At 38.9% G+C, this 7,053-nt stretch overlaps 1 long non-coding RNA gene across 1 annotated transcript; it reads left to right on the forward strand.

Annotated features, from left to right (window-relative positions):
• The first annotated feature begins 267 nt into the window (after nt 1-267).
• LOC138899583 (uncharacterized) lies at nt 268-6,801 on the forward strand. Its single transcript, XR_011411311.1, has 2 exons — nt 268-678; nt 6,533-6,801. It is a non-coding gene; the product is annotated as an uncharacterized lncRNA (long non-coding RNA).
• The last annotated feature ends 252 nt before the right edge of the window (nt 6,802-7,053 follow it).

Consider the following 7,053-nt stretch of genomic DNA (forward strand, 5'->3'; position numbering starts at 1 on the left):
ATGCTTGATTATCATCGCGATGTACTGTCTAGTCTTGGAAGCATATGTAGAGATAGATCTTTCAGTCGTTCATTTGTGGTACAACGCAAATTCTTGTATCTGGTTGGTAAGCACGGACTTGGGAAGACCGGTTGGAGGCCTAGTTGTTGTGATTATGGTGGGTTCATGGTAAGGTGCACTACATGAAAAAGGCTTATTAGGGACCAACATTTAGCGACAAGTTTTATATATGGTCCCTAAAGGTGTACTTATAGGGATGAGATTTTTTTTAGTCTCTAATACCCAATTTATTTTTCTAAATATACTACCAGACTTATTCTGGTCTATATAAAATTTAATATCTGGTCTCTAATACTCGATTTTAGCAGGATAGGACAGGTGGGAATCTAAAAGTAAAGTAAAAACAACCTCTAAAAATTATATTTTCACTGTAAAATCCCTCCAGAAATTCAATTTCTCTCTAAAATCTCTCCAAAAAATCACTTTCACGCTACAATCCCTAATTAAGCGGCGACTTCAATTCTCTTCAAAGTTCAAAAGGTTGTAAAATTCATCGGTCAGAATTCAGAAGGTTGCAAAATTCATCATTCCGAACTCAGAAGGTTGGCGTCAAAATTTCGATCTCTTTCCAAGGGACTTTACACAAACTTTACCATTGGATTATCTGCCCAATCAAGAGTAAGTTTAATTTCTTTCTCTTTTATCTGTTTTGTTTTGTTTTTCTTCTTGTTTTTTGTTTTTCGATTGTACCATAAATCAAAAATTGGGTTCTACAATTTTCTGTTTCTTTAGTTATTTTCTACAATTGGGTTGGTTAGAGTACTGATAGATATTGTGTGAGTGATAAAAGTGAGAGTATTGGTTTAAAGATGGGGCTTGTAGGTCAAGGAGGAGAATTTTGAGTTTTTCTTGTAGAGTTTCGTTTCTGCGATGGTTTTCTCCTTTGCGATTTGCATTATACAATTCTTCTGGGGACTTGCTTGAAGGGTCATGAGATTGGCTCCCAGTAGGGTCTCTGCTAGAAACAACCCAACGTTCAAAAATCTTGTTATCCCCGAACTCTATAGCTATGTGCTTATTCAATAAATAAAACCTGCAATTTAATGAAAAAGATAGAGACTTTTGTTGGAATTCAAATGTTTTGAGATAAAATCTAGCAAAAATGGAGTGAATCACATTGCAGAATTTAATGATAAAATATTTACATGTACACACACTATGGGAAAGGGATAATAAGACGATCTGCTAGTTCAGAAAAAGAGATGAATGGTGGTACCAGAAAAAAGAAAAAGAGAACCTGTGGTTATGGTTGAAACAAAAGCTTGAATTGAAAATAGGAAAATAGTTCCCTATGCAAATCCGCAACAATTGGTGTTGGCACAATGGAGATCATGTCAGTATGAACTTATGGAATCCTGTATATTGAATTTTACAAACATATGCACCATTTTGAGTGCTTCTGTCATCATGAGAAGCTGGCTGTCAACAGATCATGCTATTGTACTGTGTGTATGGATCAAATTCATACATAGAAACAATGGAACATTGATGCATCTACAAATGTCTACTCTTGTAAATTCCTCTCTATGGATTCTACAGGGTGATTTGAACATTATAGCCACTATACATGTCACGACCCAAAATCCACTATAGGCCATGATGGCGCCCAACGTCGCCATTAGGCAAGCCAACACTTAATTAATCATTTTATTATTTTTAAAGTCATGAATCTCACTTAGATAGAGAGGTTAGTACATTAAAATAAATCGTAGATACGTACAGTTTCGTTAAAATAATAAGTGATAGAGTATCAATGTAAATCAATCCATAACAAATTCTAGGACACCCCAAAAACCCGTTGTCATAAGTGCATGAGCATCTACTAGAAGGTACAATAACAATATAACATCTGTCTGGAATACAAGTTAGACAGGAGAATGTAAATAAATCTGATGGAGACTATGCATGATGCGGATCGTAACATGGAATGCAACTCATCGCAGTGCGGATCGCAATAGCCAATATATATATATATATATATATATATATATATATATATATATACATGCACAATTAGCGCAGCAAGTGTAGCATGAGTAAGTAAATCAACAAAACACATATCCAGTAATTATCCAGCCTAACCCCGGAGAAGTAGTGATCAGGGGTCGACATAAACACTTACTAGTGGTCCAATAAATCAAATACTGTAAGAAGTAAACAAATATGAGGTAGGGTAAATAAATGGTATGAGCAAATATAGGTACGTGGAACGATCCTCCTCTGAACAGTAAACTCAAGCTCTTAATTATCGGTTACCTCCTCAACCGGAGTACATAAGTAAACTGGTCCCCACCAGACAGGTCGTCAAAACTCAAATCAAGAAAACTCACGGATACGATAACTTCATGTCAAATATTACGCACGACGCTGCTAAGGCAAATGGTCCGATCCCATAAGAGTGTTTCATGAAGCTGCCTAGGTGAACGACATGATCCCATAAGAATATGATACTGTCAAGGCAAACGGCCCGATCCCATAAGAGTATGATACTGCCGAGGCGAATGACCCGATCCCATAAGAATATGATATTGCCGAGGCGAACGACCCAATCCCACAAGAATATGATACTGCCAAGGTGAATGATCCGATCGCATTAGAATATGATACTGACGAGGCGAACGACCCAATCCCACAAGAATATGATACTGCCGAGGCGAACGACTCGATCCTAAAAGAGTGGTACAAAATCTTGCCTAGGCGAACGGCCTGATCCCATTAGAATAAGAAGCTTTAATAGGTCCTTGACCCCACTCACGAATAAACGTGTGAGTTATAAAATTTAAGGATACTTTTCGATGGAGACGCACAACGCGGGAGACATCCGTAAGGGGAGCCCAATTATTCTGCGGCTAAATCAAGTAGCTCGTCAAATCTCTACAATAGCGGGTCTATTACTCTACGTAAGCCTAGTCTCAGATCGTAATGCGTAATAAAGGAACTCAACATGCAAGGATAACTCAAATAGTACAACTAAAGCATGGTGTGAACCTAAGTCTACCCTGGCAAATCAGGAATCCTATCATACGCACGGACACTCATCACGCATATGTGCGTAGCTCCCCCAACATGTAGCACATAAAAGTATAACACCTACGGGATAAATTCCGCCTCACAGAGTTAGACAGGAGACTTACCTTGCTCCAAAGTTCCATAACATGCTCCAATGCCTCTCTAAATCCTCGACTCAAAGCCAAACGATCCCAAACTAGTGAAACAATGTGCAAATCAATCAAAATCGTGGTCAAAATCCGCTCGAAAAGTCAATAAAGTCAACCCTCGATCTCGCGTGTCCGTATTTCGAAAATTTTCAAAGATAAACTTTTTCCATAATATTACGAACTCAAATATATGATTTATTCCTAATTCTATTTCCAAAATTGTGGTCAAATTCCAAAAATACGATTTCTAGGTTTTTCTTAAAAAATCCAACAATTTTCCACAATTTCCATGTTAAATGCTTATAGAATCCATGTAATTAACCTACAATATGTGAGAATTACTTACCTTGAAATAGATGATGAAAAGCTTTCCTCCAAGAGCTCCAAAAATCACCCAACCAAAAGAAAATATGAGAGAAATGGGCTAAGTCCCGAAATGAAGTCTTAATAACATCCTCAAATGCCGCATTTGCGACATGGGCCTTGCAAATGCGATGGTCGCAAATGCAAAATTGGCGTCGCAAAAGCGAAGCCCGACCAACTGTAACGACCCGACCGGTCATTTTGAGCTCTAGTGCGTCGTTCAGCAGTTTGAGTCCATGAGAAACTTCACTTCAGGTATTATGACTGGTACGCGTGGTCGGAATTGAAATTTCGAAAGTTCAGAGTTGATTTGAAAATAAAATTCTCATTTCGGAAGCTTTAAGTTGGAAGAATTGACTAAGGTTGGATTTTTGAGTAAATAATCTCGAAATCGGGATTTGAAGGTTCCAACAGGTTCATATGATGAATTCGGATTTGGGCGAATATCCGGGTCGAGTTTTGGATGAACCGGGAGCGTTTCGGCGCCTATTGTAGAAGTTGGCATTTTGGACGAATTTCATAAATTTGGGTTGAAGTGCATTTCAATGTTATCAATATTCATTTGGGATTCAGAGTCTTTGAATAGCTCTGTATGGTTATTCTGGTATTGGGAGCGCATCCAAAAGTAGATTCGGAGGTCCGTAGGTCATTTTGGAGTCATTTGGCTAAAGTTAGAAATTTGAAGGTTTTTGAGAAGTTTGACCGAAAGTGAACTTTTTGATATCGGGGTCGGAATCTGATTCGGGAGGTTGGCGTAGGTCCGTAATGTCAAATGTGACGTGTGCGCAAAATTTGAGGATAATCGGACGTAATTTGATAGGTTTCGGCATCGATTGTAGAAGTTGAAGTTTCAAAGTTAATTAAGTTTGAATTGGGTTGCAATTCATAATGTAGACATTTTTTGATGTGATTTGAAGGCTCGACTAAGTTCGTAATATGTTTTGGGACGTGTTGGTATAATTGGTTAAGGTCCCGAGGGCCCCGGTTGAATTCCGGGTGGTTAACGGATTGAATTTAGAATTTGAAGAAGGGCTGAAGTAGCTGAGCAACTAGTGTAACCGCACCTGCGTGAAGAGGGCCGCAGGTGCGGGAAAATAGCTCGCAGAAGCGGAAAGGGTAGGCTGCTGAGAACCACATGAGTGGAAAGATTTGCACACCTGCGAAGGTGCAGGTGCGAAGAGAGTAGCGCAGGTGTAGGAATGTTGGGCCAAGATGGAGCCGCACATGCGATGGGATTTTCGCAGGTGCAGGGCCACAGATGCGGCCATGGCACTGCATGTGCGAATGTCAGGGCTGTGCAGCGTGTTCTTTAAAAACCGAGGGCGTGGCTCATTTTCACCCCATTTTCTCCATGAGAGCCAGTCTTGGAGCGAGTTTTGAGCTTATTTTTCGTCATCCATGCCAAGGTAAGTGATTCGCACTTATTATAAGTTAAATGCATGGTTTGTATAAGGATTTAAACATGGAAATTAATATAAATTATGGGACTTTTGGTAGAAGACCTAGAATTTGGTATTTTTGGATTTTGACCACGAAATTGGGCATAAAATTGAGAATAAACAATAAATTTGAGTTCGTGAGGTTTTGGGTAAAGTTTATCTTCGAAAATTTTTGGAATCCAGGCATGAAGGCCCAAGGGTGATTTTTATCGACTTTTAGATTGGGGTTAGAAATTGTTATAAATTGGATTATATTGAGTATTTAAGTATATATTAATGGGTTTGCATAATCATTGGCTAGTTTTGGAGCGTTGTGTATCGACTCAAGTTGTTTGAAGGGCTCGAAAGCCGGTTATGGAACTTCGGAGCCAGGTAAGTCTCCTTTCTAACCTTGTAAGAGGGAATTAATCCCATAGGTGAACTAAATTATTGTGTGCTTCTATTTGTGGGGCTACGTACGCACGAGGTGACAAGAGTCCGTACGTAGCTACTAGCTATGCCTATGTCCGGGTAATTTTAGGCTCATATCATGCCTTGTTGATATTGTTATTGATTTATGTTTATTGTCTGCCTTGAAAGGGAGCGAGGTTGAGTTTGCTTATTAAATGTTTTTGAAAGGAGTTGAAATTGAAGAACATAAGATTTAAAAGGGTTCGTTTGAACTTCGTAATTTCAAAAAAGATTAAGTAATACTATATTAACTTAAGAAATCTATGTGTAACCGCGTCACATGTATGTTTCGTGAGCGGGGTAATTTCCTTAAAAAGCTACAAGCTGAATTTCTCTTATTTTGAAAAGAATCGATAAAGAGATATGATTTTAATGTTAAATTTATATTTGACCGCGTCGTAAGTATGATCCGCGAGCGGGGAGATTCCTTAAATTTATATTTGACCGCGTCACACGTATGATTCGCGAGCGGGTTATTTCCTTCTACCACTCTTATAGGATCGGGCCGTTCGCCTTGGCAGGATTTATGTACCACGCTCTCATGGGAGCGGTCCGTTCGCCTCGGCAGTTTAATAGATGCATCTAAGGTTCACGTCGTTCGACCCTCGGCAGTGCACGGTTTACTTTTATGTTGGATCGGGCCGTATGCCTCGGCATTTCCTATATATATATATTATCCTCATGGAATCGTGCGTAACGTTTGGCAAGAAGTCAGTGTATCTGAGGGTTTTTCCCAGATTTGGATTATGCAACCTCTTTGATGAAATCCACTATATCTATATATATATATATATATGCTTCGGTTACGGAGGAAACTTGCTAGTTGAGAGCTTGAGTAAATTGTAAAGAGAAAAATTGTACTACGTATTTTATACTTGTTTGTTTCATATATTTACTCTGACTCATATTCATTCACTTCTTTACTGTACCTGATATTATTGGACTACTAGTAAGTGTCGAAGTCGACCCCACGTCACTACTTCTTCGGGGTTAGGCAGGATACTTACTAGGTACACGTTGATTTAGGTACTCATACTACACTTGCTGTATATTTTTGTGCAGGTGCATATATGACTAGCAGCCTAGCGGTCGTAGAGGTTTGGTTAAATGCGGAGACTTAGGTGAGCTGCATTCCCATCTATGATCCGCAGCCAGCAGAGACCCCTTCAGAGTTACTTATGTATTTTCCTGTCTAATTTGTATTCTGGACAGGTGTTGTTTTTTATTTTATCTTCCTATTTGATGCTCATGCACTTGTGACACCGGGTTTTGGGTATTTATGGGTTATCTTGTATTGAAATTGTTGAAAATATTATTATTTGTAAACTCCATATTTTGCTATTTAATTAAAGGAAAATATGATTTCAAAAGTAACAAAAATGAGAACCTAATTAAGTATTTATTGTTGGCTTGCTTAACAGTGGAGTCCGGCGCCATCACGACCTTTATGAATTTTTGGGTCGTGACAACATGGTATCAAAGCACTAGGTTTACTTAGGTTTCACGAGTCATGAGCAAGTCTAGTAGAGTCTTGCGGATCGGTATGGAGACGTTGTACTTATCTTCGAGAGGCTACAGGGCTG

This window comes from Nicotiana tomentosiformis, chromosome 9, assembly GCF_000390325.3.
Source record: "Nicotiana tomentosiformis chromosome 9, ASM39032v3, whole genome shotgun sequence".
Classification (NCBI taxonomy): domain Eukaryota; kingdom Viridiplantae; phylum Streptophyta; class Magnoliopsida; order Solanales; family Solanaceae; genus Nicotiana; species Nicotiana tomentosiformis.